The sequence below is a fragment of the Eumetopias jubatus genome, unplaced genomic scaffold (assembly GCF_037043125.1).
Source record: "Eumetopias jubatus isolate StellerSeaLion01/CBP00866 unplaced genomic scaffold, mEumJub1_p1.0 scaffold_2, whole genome shotgun sequence".
Taxonomy (NCBI): Eukaryota; Metazoa; Chordata; class Mammalia; order Carnivora; family Otariidae; genus Eumetopias; species Eumetopias jubatus.
Genome location: NW_028274808.1, coordinates 168,922,476 through 168,936,616, shown reverse-complemented (window position 1 = coordinate 168,936,616; position 14,141 = coordinate 168,922,476). Strand labels below are relative to the sequence as shown.

General features: G+C 48.7%; 1 protein-coding gene across 1 annotated transcript in view; it reads right to left on the bottom strand.

Moving 5' to 3' along the window:
• Positions 1 to 14,141, bottom strand: part of APBB2 (amyloid beta precursor protein binding family B member 2) — a 340,123-nt gene that overhangs the window by 12,417 nt on the left and 313,565 nt on the right. The window lies entirely within an intron of this gene.

Below are 14,141 nucleotides of genomic sequence, written 5' to 3'. Positions count from 1 at the left end.
ACGCAAGTTCTCACCGTATTATCGGAGGACAGTGGTTTAAAGATCAAAGTGTCTCAGAAGAATACATGCCCGGGTCTACCCATGTGGATCATAAAGATTTCTTTGTAGATGTTGCTTAAGCCAGGACACTGTCTGTAAACATCACCGCAGATGAATGGGCTTTTAAGGATTCCTCTTAACGAAAGAACTGGCGGTCTGTTCAGACAATGATAATCACTTTCCTCAAGGTATCCTTGGCTTCTGTGGGGAGGCAGAGGGATCTTGCCATCGTGAAGACGGAGGCGGTCAGCCTGCCCCATATCGCGTGCCATGCGCGGTGGGGCTCTCCAAGCCCGGCTGCAGGTCAGGGCACTTCAGCCTCAGCCTGTCCACACCTGCTTCAATATCTGCTCCCCGCCAACCCTCTCCTTCCTCATCCTCTATCTCGGCTGGTGTCCTCCAGGCTAGAACCCAGAGGCCTTCCAGCCTCCCCCATCCCCCCCCCCCCAAATCCCCACGTTTGGCCTGTTTTACCTCCTGAAAATGTCCTGAACTCATCCTCCCTTGCAGCCCTACCACCTCTCAGGCGTCCTCCCTACGTGTGCTCGCACTGTCTCTTCGCCCTTGTCGCGGTGCGGGACTCAGAGCTGGGCAGGCATCCTTCCCAGCGCTGCCATGGCAACCCGGACACACTGCCCTTCCCACCGGGTGCGTCAGTATGTTTATGAGTTTGTATTCCCGACGCCTTAAAGCTCTGTGAAGATGATCTGGACCTTAGTTACCCCCAATACCCAGTCCAGGCCTGGCCATACAAGTACTAACCAAGTGCTCCTTCCTCCTTTAGGAATCGGGGCTGCATCCCAATTTCCTGTGGGTAAGCTGGCTCTTGGTCAGAGGTGCCAACAGGCTTCAGGACTGTGGGCTGGGGGGGGATGGGTCTGGGCGAGGAGCTAGGCCCAGACTCAGTGGTGAGCATAGTCTTGTTCTACACTGTGTTCCTAAGGCCTTCCCATTCTAGTCTCAACCACCATCAAGAAAACATATTATTTAGGGCGCCTGGGTGGCTCAGTTGGTTAAGCAACTGCCTTCGGCTTGGGTCATGATCCTGGAGTCCCGGGATCGAGTCCCGCATCGGGCTCCCTGCTCAGCGGGGAGTCTGCTTCTCCCTCTGACCCTATCCCCTCTCATGTGCTCTCTCTCTCTCATTCTCTCTCAAATAAATAAAATCTTAAAAAAAAAAAAAAAGAAAACATATTATTTAAAAAGGAGATGAGAGAAGGCCTCCCTTCTGGAGACCACGCTCAAGGAAAGCCCTGTTTCTGGCCCCCAACTCTCTGGGTTCTTCTTTCCTAGATGGATCCTAAAAGAATACATGTGGTGTCTCACCACACACAACCATCTTCCTTCAAAATTCTATGTTCAGCTGCCATTTCTCTGAGGCCAAATCTCTTTGGGTCTATGATCACCCACCCGAAGTCCAAAACCTGTCTGGATTTCTAGAGTTCCAGAATTTGTCCCACCTCCTCCTCTAGCACCCTTATTCCAACCACGGAGCTCTCCCCTCTGTTCTGGAAAGGCAGGTCTCCACTCATGGTATCTCCCCTCGCTTTGTGACCCCTCCCTGGTCTCCCCAGACTATATGACGGACCCTGCCCCATCCACTCTGTATGGTCCATCCAGCTCAAAAGCCTGCTTGGCCCTCTGGGCCCCAGGACTTGTGTCTAAACACAGTATTTAATTCTGCAGCACAAAGGATAAGTAAGAGCTTGTCACACCCTCCTTTTTGTACTTATCTCATTCCTGAGTCCACTGAGCTACACGACCTTGGGCAATGGAGTCTAACCTCATCTCCAAGTGAGAGAGTTGAGAAACATGATTTCCAAGGCTCCTGTCCAGCTCTGACATTCGATGAGGTAAGCTTCCAAGACCGAGCCTGCTCTTCGGGACTGCTGGCCAGGCTGCAAGGGTAGCAACTGCAAGGTTACCATCCGGGAGATGGAACCAGCCCTGATTTAGAAGCCATGGATCATTGTTTTCAAACTGCAGCTCTGTGCCCTCTGTTCTTTCACATGCGGCCCCTGAGGAGTAATTTTTTTTAAAAAATTATTATTATTAATCTTTTCTTCTGGCTCCAGGGAAAGCGATTAATGCCTAAGGCAACCATCTGGAACCCACATCTTCCCAAAGGAGGAGATCGGTGGCCGCAGGCTTTGTCTGGGGGATTCTGAAAATTCTTTTTTACAGCTTTGTCTTTTCCTGTCGCCGCTCAGGTACCAGGCTCATATATCAGGGAGGTAGGAATCTGTCAGTTCCTGACAGCAAGTGAGTCCTGCAACTAGCCCTCCAGGGCTTTCATCGGCTTCCCAGAAAAAACCGGAGTTCTCGCCTCACTGTGGAGGTCAAGCCACTGGCACGTCTCTCTTATGTGATTCCCCCGTGACCTGTCCCAAGCCACGCTAAACACCCCACCTGGGAATCTGGAAGAGGCAGCGAGTTCTTTCTTTCAGACCTGGGGCAGAGGCAAGTTGAACAACTTCCTTTGTGTGCAATGAAATGCATGGCTGGTCTAATTTCATCCTTACTCAGAATGAAACCCAAACATTGCTTAACTGGTGGTTTCAAAAGCTCGGCACCTCATTTCTGAAAAAGGCTGCTCTAGGAGACAGAATAAGGACCCTTCTAAGATGTTCACAGCCTAATTCCCAGAATCTGTGAATGGGTCACCTCACATGGCGAAAGGTGATTACATTAAAGATCTTGAGATGGGGCTGTTATCCTGAATTCTCTGGCTGGGCCCAACACAATTACAAGGGAAAGAAGGACCTGGCTTCTAAGGGACAAAATGGGAGCAGGGGCCACCAGCCAAGGAAAGCAGGCAGCCTCTGAAAGCTGGAAAAGGCAAGGAAATGGCTTTTCTCGGGAGTCTTTAGCCCTCCCGATGCCGTGATTACATGTGGGACACTCATTTTAGATTTCTGATCTGCAGAACTGTAGGAGAATAAATCTGTGTTGCTTTGAGCCACTGTTTGTCGTAATTTTTTAAAACAGCCATCGGACTAAGATAGCTGCCAGCAGGCTTTATATTCTCACTAAATTAGATACGATTAAAGACTTATATTTAAAAAAAATATTCCCTTCCCTTCCACAGATGCCTTCTGAGCCACTATTACGTGCCAGGCAAACACAGACAAGGTTCAGCCTGGAAAGCCCACTGTCTAAGGATACAGGTGCCCAGTGAGATTGGAGGTGCATCTTTAAGTATCATAAGGACCTCAGCAGGGTGAGAAGGGCAGTGGACGGTTCACAGAAGGTTCAGTGAGCATGAGCAAAGGCACGGAGCTAAGAGAGTCCACAGAGTGTTTGGAAGAACTGTGGTCCTATGCAGACGCTGAGGCGCTGGGCGAGGGGCCAAGGCAGGACCGCGGCGAGGTTCTATCTGTGCCCTGGCAGCCGCCTGGCCCTCTGAGCCTTGGGATATGGCATGGGACCCCGTATATACGTGTTTTAAAAAGTTTCTTTGGGTGGGATAACGTGGGTCGAGGGAGGCGCCCACGGGGGGGTTGTTGCTCAATGTCCAGGTGAGACGATGAGCCCGAAGCAGGCTAAGTTAGCATCTGTGACAAGAGGGTAGAGGAGACACAGGGGAAGGAGGGACTGGAAGGGTGGATGTGGCAGATGAGAGGGAGAACCCAGAGTAACTCGCAGGTCCCTGCGGGGCCAACTCAGTGCCCTTGCAACGGGGCCAGGAGGAGGGGGGGATTTGGTGAAGGAAGCTCACGAGTGCCAGGCTAGACAGTACGTGGCAGGTGCCCGAGGGCCACCTGATGGCAGGGCCCACCAAGCACGCGGACACTTGGTCTGTGAGCTCGGGCCTGTGGTCTGGGCTGGAGACACGGACCCGGGGGGCAGCTGCAGTCAGGGCAGCAGATGAGAGCATAGAGAATGAGAAAAGACAAAATGAGGCCTGGACCGGAAAAGAGAGGCATTTAAAGGCCTAGTAGAGGCAGAAGGCCCAATGAAAGGGTAGAGAAAGAGAGTCGGGGACAGGCTGGTTCCAAAGGCAACAAAAAAAGAGGGTTTCAGGAGAAATCCCCAGGGCTCGCTGTGGAGGCTGTGTGGCAGGAGACTGGTCATTTGGTCTTAGCCACAGGAAGGGAGGGAGGTCTGTGGTGACCTTGGCCTCCCGGGTCTCTTCCCCGGAGCGGGGAGCTTGGGTCCCAGCTTCAGGAGACTGAGGAGTGTGGGAGTTAAAAGAACACAGTACATCTGCCTATTTCCCACCCCACCCCCCCTTTAAACTTCTCATTCTGGGACCTCTCAAATACACACAGAAGTAGAGGGGACAGTCCCCATGTCCCATCATCCAGTTTCAACAATGATCAAAACGTTGTCCAACTCAGCCTTTCAGAGAGAATTTTTCCAATCAGTGTCAGGATTCTGTAAGACCTCAGACTCACATGTAAGAATGATCTGACCTTTTCTAGAGATCTTCCTGTATTCTGAGCGGGACGAGAAACCTCCACAGCTACAGTGTTCCTGACAGACTGCAAACCTAAAAGGCTGCGACCAGTTCAGGGCCACACATGTGAATTTGGGAGGAAAACAGCAGGCGCCACTGAGTGTCACACAGCCAGGCGGTGCCCGCGGTGGCTCTGAAACTGTGTGAGGGTGAGGGTCAGCCCACTGCTGGGGCATTTTAGGAACCTTCGCCTACATAGCCCTCCACTGCTCTCCTGCCTGCCACTTCTTTCCTCAGCGCCACCAGGAGCCCTGGGGCTGCAGCTACCTGGCTCCCACAGCTCAGCTGAGATGGGCTCAGATGGGCCTGTACGCCTTCCCCTGGTTGACCAAGCATCCCAATGGTCATGCCTCCTCCTGGGCTTCAAGTGTGTTCCTTTCAATCCACAAAGCTGGCCCAAATGATCTCTGAGGTCCAGTCAGAACACAGCTCCTATTTTTTCCAACAGATTCTTCTAGATGCCTGTCTGAGACATTCTGTCTGACACCCAGCAGTAAGGACCACATTTGTCCTTTGCTCTGGCTTGCTCCCTTTACAATGCTGGATGAGGAGCCATTTGCTAAAAGAGGCTTTGGTCCAGTCCCCCCCTGCTCCCCACACACGGAGCCGTGCCCCACTTATTTCTTGCAGTCATGGAAATCATCGTGTCTCCTTTAAAAACCAGGAAGTGGAAGGTTTCTAGCTGTACCTCTCTGTGTCCCTTCCTTAAACTCTCACAGAAGTGAGCACCAGGAATCAACTACTTTTCGCCATTTGTTTACTGAGCCCTTGTGTTTCCCACTCTCTCTGTTCCTATCCTTTTGCTGCTCTCCCTGGTAATTATTCCCCCAGAGGACCAGCCTCCAGTTCTGTCAGGGAAAAATGTCAGTGCTAAGACATCTTACACGACAGCCTCAACTTTCTTAATGGCAAGGGAAAAGGACAAAAGAATGCTTTCATTGTTCTCAGTTGAACAGCATTTTAACCGCCCTTGTAGGGGCTTAATCCATCTTTAGGGAATGAATGAAGAAACGATTCTTTATTCAAATGGGTTCTATTAAAAAAGAGCCAAGACAGAACTATTCACCCTTTCCCTAGATCTCTATCCTGCAACCCCTTTACATAAATGGAATTTGCTTTTGTTTCTCTCTCCTCGAAAGGAATTTATGTGGCACCTACAGACCTCTTAGTGGAGTTAGCCAGGCGAACATTTCAAAGCCCTGTCTACAGGAGCCCAGAGAGGTGGGACCTAGAATATTTCAGTGATATGAAATCTTATTTACTTAACAAATCAGCCTGTTCCACCGCAGGAATGCTCCTGGTGAGCCAAAATATATAGTTTTTTCTAAATGATGAACTGCAACTTGCCTCCCTGCAACTTTGGCTTGTGGGATCAAGCTTTGCCTTCTGAAGCAGCCCAGAAGGAGCAGAGCCCGTCAGCTGCAGGACAGCCCAGGCTTGCCTGGGAGGAGCTCTGTGCCCTCTTTTCTGGAGATTCCCTTCCATCCAGACTCTCACCAAATCTCCTCTGCTAGCGTTCCTTACCTAGGCGCCACAAAAAGACAATGTCTTCCACATAATCCGTGTTTGCTCACGTCAAATCCGTGCTGTCTGATGCTGGGAATTTGTGAAGGCTAGCACATGACAGGCATTCGATTAATGGTAGTTGTCATTATCAATGAGGAAAAAGTAAAAAAAAAAAAAAAAAAAAGGCCCCCTTTGAAATTCTGTCTCCTTATCCATGAGAGATGTTTTAATAAATATTTGTATTCATACGAATTATATTAAGACTCGCTGGAATGTACCTAAAGGCCCTTTCTTCCCGGCTTATCTTTCCGTAGAAGGTGTAAGCCACGGAGCTGTGACTACTGCAGAGGGCGGGACCCACACGCAAGTCAGGACAAACAGCAACAAACAGATCTGATCCAAACATTACATTTCTAGCCCTTTCTGACAAAGGGCTTTATCTCCACTTTGTTTTACCTGCACAGGGTCTGGAGGGAGAAGGAATCCTAAAGACTGTTTGCTCTTCTTTGCCTAACTTCTCTGACCTTCTGATTGTACTCTGGAAATCTCATTTTGGGGGTGGGAGGAGGGAAGAGGGAGAAAGGAGATGAGAAAGTCATCTTCCTAGATGGTCAAGCCAGAATGTAGAACACACACACTTGATTTTTTGTTTTGTTCTACTTTTGTTTTTTAAATTTACCCAGTGGCACGTCAGTAGGCACTAACTTCACAAAGCTCACGCTCTAGCTTTGTCAACTCAACTTACTTTCTCCTTTGCAAGCTGAAGCAGATGCTAAGTGCCCCTTCGGAGGGCATCCCAGTAACTCATCACCTGGGTAAACACACATTCTCCACAGGGAATCCTTCACCAGGCACTTTGTGAGACACAGAAGCTGTGTAAACAGATTTGAAATTCTACCTGCAAATAATCCAGGCGGCCTGAGTCTTGCTGTTAATTTAATATTCAGAGTGACCTCTCCCCAGGGAGGAGACCGGAATAAATACAGAGGGGAGAAATTGCCAAACATCTGAAAATATTCTCACCATTGGCTCAGACAGGACCTCTCATTATCTAAGATGAGGGAGCTCACATTCCTCCTCCTCTGGATGCTTCCACCCCCTCCAGAGAGGCTAAAGCCTCCTCAAAGGTAATGAACAGTCAATCGAGTTTGCAAATTCTCCTAACCATACCCTCGGGAAGACTGATCCCTGGAAGTGTTACCCACCCAGTCAACGCTGTCTCCCATTCCCCTCCTCACCACTGAGCACGGATATCAGCTCATCCTGAGGAGGGAAAATGGCCACCGCCAATGGAGACGGCTTGACCCCAACTGGGCAGGAGTTCACCCGAAATGGACCCCAACACAAACAGGCGACTGCTTGTCTCTCTTCACTTTGCCAAGCAGTAACCATGACCATTCTTTCAAAAAGAGGAGTTTCCAAACTTTCTTTCTCCATCAAAAAATGGAGCTTTACCTAAGTGTTAAAGCTGTGGAAGAGTGGAGCTTAAAGCCCCCAGTCAACCAAATGGACAGGCTGACCATTTTGTTTGGAGCGCCAGAAACACACACATCGGAGGTACAAATGCCTGCCTTTCCCTTCAGAGTCATATCCCTTCCATAGTTATGCTCATCTAGATGTGGGAAAGGAGGAGAAGAATTCCGTATCTTTTGGCTAATAATCGAGATTGAAATGGAGTCAGTCCTTCCAGCTGTTAGCCTAGAGCCAACCCTCCCCAATGAAACTCTAGAGAATATATAACTTAATCAAGTCCTAATATGAACTCTTCAAGAAGCGCAAAAAGCCTGATGCAACTTTAATATTTCTAATCACGATTCCTCCCCAGCATGTGGATTCGATGCTTCCCAGCCATTAGTGAGAGTGGCCACGTTCCTGCCATACCTGATCACCCTCCCCATCACTGTCCCCAAACAGGGTCAAAGGCAATGCGGGGTCAGGAACCCAGATGCGATTCCATAGTCCATTTTAAATGAGGACACATAAGAATGATGATAAAATAAACAGAACAAAGTTCTGCCTCTCAAAGACAATGATGGCTGTGGCGGTGGCAACATGGCATGAAGAAAGCAAGTGAGCTTTGCCAGACACTTAAGACACTGACGAGGAGGGAGAAGTGAAAACTGGTTGGTTACCTCTCTCTGAATCCGGGCAGGCATGAGGGAACAGAGCAGAAACAACACGTTAGCATTCACACGGCATCCAGGAAGTGAAACAGTCCCGTTAACAGCGACTCTGAGCACTGACATCCCATCTTATTCCCCAACTCGGCTGCAACGAATAGCCTTTCGGGGCTTATTTTAGCTGAGCTCTGTCACACAGAAGTGTGTATTTTGAGCCACGTTACGATGAAGCCAAGAGATGCCAGCTGAGTTTAGAGGCAACATATCAACCGGGGGAGGTAATCAAGCTTAAAATACCACAGGCAAATGCAGGAAACTGTTTGCAGTAAACACTGGCAAAGCCCGTTCCTCATCTTCCAGCTCCACCTGCTCCCAATAAAAAAAATGTACAGAAACAATGACGTGGAAACAGCCTTACCTGTTTTTCCTAACTTCTGATATTCTATTAATTGAGTCACAACATTAGCACCTTGGTACTTTCCCTCAAATGCATCATGAGAAGGCGGCAGAGCAGGGGCAGCAGAAGGTCAAGGGCAGAGGTGGGACGTGGGAGGGCCAGTAGGGTGAGGGATCAGATGTGCCAGCGAAGAGAGGAGTGGAAGGGGAGAGGGGCACAGAGCCATTTGGGGTTTGGGGGCTGAATGCTTCGAGTTTCTCTCCCAGAGCTGCCCTGAGCCGCCAGGGTGACCCTGACAAGTCACTCAACCTCCTGACCTGGAGTGCTCCCCATTCCCTTCTGGTCTTGTCACAGCCAACGTGAAAGGGCCTGAGGACCACAGGGTGCCCGGGTTGGTCACACGTGTGCAAGTGAACATACCGCAAGGGGACTGCAGAGGCAGGGAGCACTGGATAATGAGAAGGAAAGGAAGAAACCCAACCTTCGCGGAAAACCGCTCTTGCCTGCGCCCTGCGGCCGGGGTCCCACAGCAGCCAGCAGGGCCCTTCGGAGAGGGGAGGAGGGGAGCTAATCACGGGGTGAGACAGCAAGCCCGTCACCTAGTGAAGCTGAGTCCTACAGCAGGAAGGCGGAGCTGGACGGCCTGATACAGAACAATGACCACAAGCTATTATTAAGGGGGGGGATCAAACAAGCCAGCAACCCAAATCGCAGATATATGGACTCGTGACAAACAAAAGTTTGGGGATTTTAATATCCGCATAGTAAAAAATTTGGAACAATATAACATCCAAATTGGCAGCCATTATCTGGAGGAGGGGCTCATGGAGGATTTTATTTAATACATCTGTGTTTGAATATTATACAGTAGGCACGTGTGACTTCTGTACTACAGATACGCAAACATCTACCTCGCTCTTTCAGGGACACACTGTGATAAGCACACCCCAGCATAGGCGACAGCATGCGGACACACACGCCTACTACAGCCACATTCCCAACAAACCACCCTTTCTTGAGCTCTGGCTCCGTGTTGCCCAAACAGCAACCCAACCGGGTAAGTTCTACTGTTCTCACTGATAAAAAAGAAACCAAGCTGAGAGAGGTTGAAGAACTTCACGAAGGTCACACAGCTAGTACACGGTGAGGTCGGGGTTTGACTGTAGGCCTGCAGGACTCTCCACTCCTGGTCTTCTCACAGTGCACCCACGATGGGTACCCCATACTCCTTCGCAGTCCAGCAGGATCACCTCACGGTCTGTCTCCCAAATGACCCAGTCAGTTACAATGCATAGGTGTTCAAGATAGGGGCAAAAGATTTGGCCAAGAACCTGGGGCTTCAGATGTAGAGGGGAACCTCCCTCCCTTTCCTTGGGCTGTTTAACTACTACTGTAGGGGGAGAAGGCGGATGACAATTCCCAAAAGAGGTCCTCTAGGGGGAGCATGTAGACAGAGCTGTGTCCCAAGCCTGTTGGGAGCCACGTTCCCTTGGGTGCGTTCCTTACCCTCTCTTTTCCCCAGGCCCCTTCTATGTGCCAGGCACACTGTGTTACATGGTGTGACCCTTCAAACCTGCTTCCTTGTCAGTGAAAAAGGACACCTGGCACGTAACACGGTGAGATAAACCACCTCGTTCTAGGAATCATCGCTAAGTCAGCTGATGGTTTCAGGTCTCAGCTGCGTCCTGCTGGGTGGCACTCGAAGAGAAATGTCTCCGCAGGACGGGAGGTCACGGGGGGGGGGGGGTGGGGAATACTGTGGCCCTCTCCTCAGATTTGCTGGGCACCATTTACCATAGGATGAGGGGAAGTCACCTCCTGCTCACGTCTCTCTGTCAAAGTTAGTCGATGGACGAAATTTCAGATCATCACCAAAGGATCCAAACACCTGGATCCTGGTCCCATGTTGAATGAATGCGAGGTAAATAAGCCTCTTAAACTCTGAGTCTTGGTTTCTCATTTAAGAATTAGACAGTTTAGGAATCATCTAGTGCTCAGATTTTTATCAGCAGAGGATTTGTTAAAACCCTTTGACTCTTACAACAAAAAAGAATGAGCTGGTAGCTTTTCTTTGGCTAGCTTTCCATTTATACCAGATGCTTTTAATTTTTTACTCTTAATAAAAAGCCTCTGCCTACTGTATGGCAAAAACTTTGCCTGATAACCTTTAATCTAGAGACCTAAGAATACAGTCTGCTTCTTTGGAGTGTAATTATTATTGAAGCCTTGGATATTTTAAGTCAGATCCATTACTAGCGATCCACTTAAGGAAATAGCCTCGATATGTAGCCACAGTGTTTTTCCCTGAAGGCAGAACTTGGAAAAACGACACTGCAAACTTTTAACAAGGTTCATTCTTTCAGGGTTAATAGACACTGCTTGATTCGAGTGTGGAAGTAAAAGCCAGCCATAAATAGGGACTTCAGAGCGATCTTTGAGATGTCTTTCAAAAAATGCAGAAGAGTCAAAGTGGCAGTTAGTTCACTGATTTAACACCTTATAAATTTGCCAGGAAGTAACCATCAGCCCAAGGCCGGGCTTCTGCAGGAGGCACACCCTTCCGAGAGTGAAGAAGGGTAAATGCAGCGCCAGGCGCAAGCTTGCTCCTCTCTCTTTGTAAACGCAGTGGGAAGAATTAAACTCCAGGATTAATTCCACACAGCCACACGCCCAAGGGCTGCCTGATCAGTATGCTCTCGGCGGCTATTTCTTGGGAAAATGAACGTGGGAGTAATTGGCAATGTTTTCATTAAAAGAAGCCTGAAATAACAGAACTACTTGGCATGTGTAACTGGGCATCCAAATGAATAGGAAATTCCTCAAAATAAACAGCCAGAATGACAATGTCTGTTCCAGCTTTTTGGAGGAGAATGCGTCCCCTCTTCCCCCTCACGGCCACCTACTTCATATGCAATGCACGACCTTCTACTTTTCACAAACTGAGCACGTAGAGCCAAGACTTGCCAGTGTGCTTCTCACTCCATTTTTGCAGAACTCTGTTTCATCCTCCTTTTTGATGCCTGTCTTTCATGACTGGGGGGGTCTTTTGAGCCTCTGGAGCACCAGCACAGACCAGTGTTCTCCACACGACAATGAAGCAAAAACTATAAAACTTTATGTCATGAAAACTCTCACACCCACTCCCGAACCTCATGGTCTATTTTTCCCCCTTAGCTTCAAGGTTTTTTTGTTTCTTATCCCTGACATTTCTTAGTTGTTTGCCTTGGGTCAAGGCCTTTAGCCTCTTTGTTCTTCAGTTTATTCATCTGTAAAATGGGAACAAGAGTGGCACTCATCCCCTAAGAGTGCCTCGGGGATTCCACCTGTTAATCCATAAGGCTCACAGTGTGATGGCACACAACGTGGGCTCGATGTGCGTGCTGAGCGGTATGCCAACGAATTGTGAGTGACAGAGAGGTCTGCCGCGAGGAAGTTTCCTAACCTGTTTTGGATCACGGAACCTTTTGGAATCTGATGAAAATACCCCAGAAAGAAATGTGCAAGAACCCACAATTTTATGCACAACCTTAGCAGGATGGGGAGAAAGTTCAATAATGCCTGGAACTCATTCAAAGACCCCCTTTCAAATCCATATCCTGCAGTTAAAGATCTCTGACCTGAAGTGAATTCTGGATTTATGCAAATTTACCATCTGGTGTCTGGAGTTTCAGAGAATTCAGCTCAGGAAAAGGTTCTGTCCTTCCCAGGACCGAAGGGTGACAGAAGCTCCTGTCTTTGACGAGTGTGCCTTACTCTGCAAGCTAGTTCCCTTCCCACCGCCTTGCTCTTGCCTCCCAGCACCACACAGTCTGTTAACTTGCAGATGCAGGGAGTCAGAGTTTCAACAGGACTAAGTGTGAAGATGAGGATCTAAAGTGGTGTAAGGTTATTGAAATTCAAGGCACATTCTTCTAAACAAAGGACTTTCTCATGCCGCTGGAAAGAAGACACAATAGTTACCAGTCAGCTTACTAATGAGGGGGAAAAGGGATATTTGAGAGCAACTAGGAAATGAGTTTTTTTGTTGTTGTTTTGTTTTTAAAAGCCCATGTTTGAAGAGAGCAAGAATTCACAAGTGTCTGCTTTCATCTGGGCTGTATTACAGTAAAACAACAACAACAAAACAGACTTGCTTCTCTGAATATGTGTGAAAAGAGAATACACAAACAACTTATACTGAGGTCTCAAGTGAGAAAGAACTCATGCCACGTTATGGTTTCAAGGTATAAAGGTTAGGGCATAATCAAAGGACAAAATTACATAAATTACACCCAAATTGTGAAACCATGGGCTGGCTTCCTTCCTGAAAGCAGGGGTGGAAAAACAAAAAACTACTTGAGACCCAGAAGGCTCCTCTCTGACTTTGACACAGAAGCAGGAAGAAGACAGGTCTACACTGGAAAAGTGGTTTCCATGCAAGAAGTGCCACTGGGACATAAAGTACCAGCAGCATAGAGCCAACAGTTCCAGTTAAAACCATGGTGAGTCTGTGGGTGAATTCTCTTCCGTTCCACACACCAGGCCATGTGGAGGGCCTCTTTTGGGGAAGGCACATTCTTAAATCTGTTTCTAAATTTAAGAGGATTTAGGGCTATCACTATATAGCCAATTCCCGTTTCTTTGTGCAAACAGAGTGCTGGTGCAGCCAACACAAAGAGCCAAGACATTTGATCATGTGAATTTTGGAAACTTCCATCTGGATGCAAGTATCCCTGATATCCTGTACACTCGGTAATACCTCCACAAAAACAGACATCAACACTAAGCATAACTGATTAATAACAAAGTCACCACAATGGCGCCCGTTTTATTGAATCTGCTGCCCACCCAGGCTCTGTTCTTGGTACACGTTATCGCCAAGCCACCCAATAACCCTGCAGGGGAGCATCATGACTCATTTTACAAACAGGGAATCCAAGATGGCAAGGAATTTAACTTGCTCAACACCCCCACCAAAAGAAAGTGGTGGATCTCCAGATGGAACCGGCGGGTCCGCTTGCCCGTCTCTTCCCCATGGCTCTTGGTTCTAGAGCACCTGGCTCCTGACCGAGCCCACCTCTCTCCCAATTAATGCACTCTCCTCAGGACCCACCCCTCGATGAAGACAGGTGGTCTCAGCTCTCTGCTCCTATCTCCATCCTACTGGATTTTTGGTTCCACCACTGTTGGACCCGGTGACAAAAAGTAAGTGCTCTGTTCGGTCGAAATAACCTTCCCAGGCAAAGGCTGAGGGTTTCATCCTTTACACTGTGGCCCCGGGGCCATGGTTTTTCACCCTGATTTAAAGGACCCGAGTGGAACCCACAGCAGCAGGTTCTCAATGTGCCTTGAATTTCTGTTTTCACTGTCCGAATTTACCCTCCTTTTATTGTGCTATGTGTTCATATTTGACAAATGGAATGCTGCCCTGCTTATGATCCCCTCCCAAACTCCCCGTCCGTCTCTCTCTGACCCCACTTCCTGCCTCACCCACAGCCTGCTGGGCTCCAGCCACACTCCCATCCTTCCGTGCTCAAAACACACAGGACTGTTTCTACCTTGGAACTCCTGTGCTCACTCTTCCCACTGCCTGGATCCCATCTGCACCCAGGTCTCCTAGGGAGGATTCCTCCTTACTGTC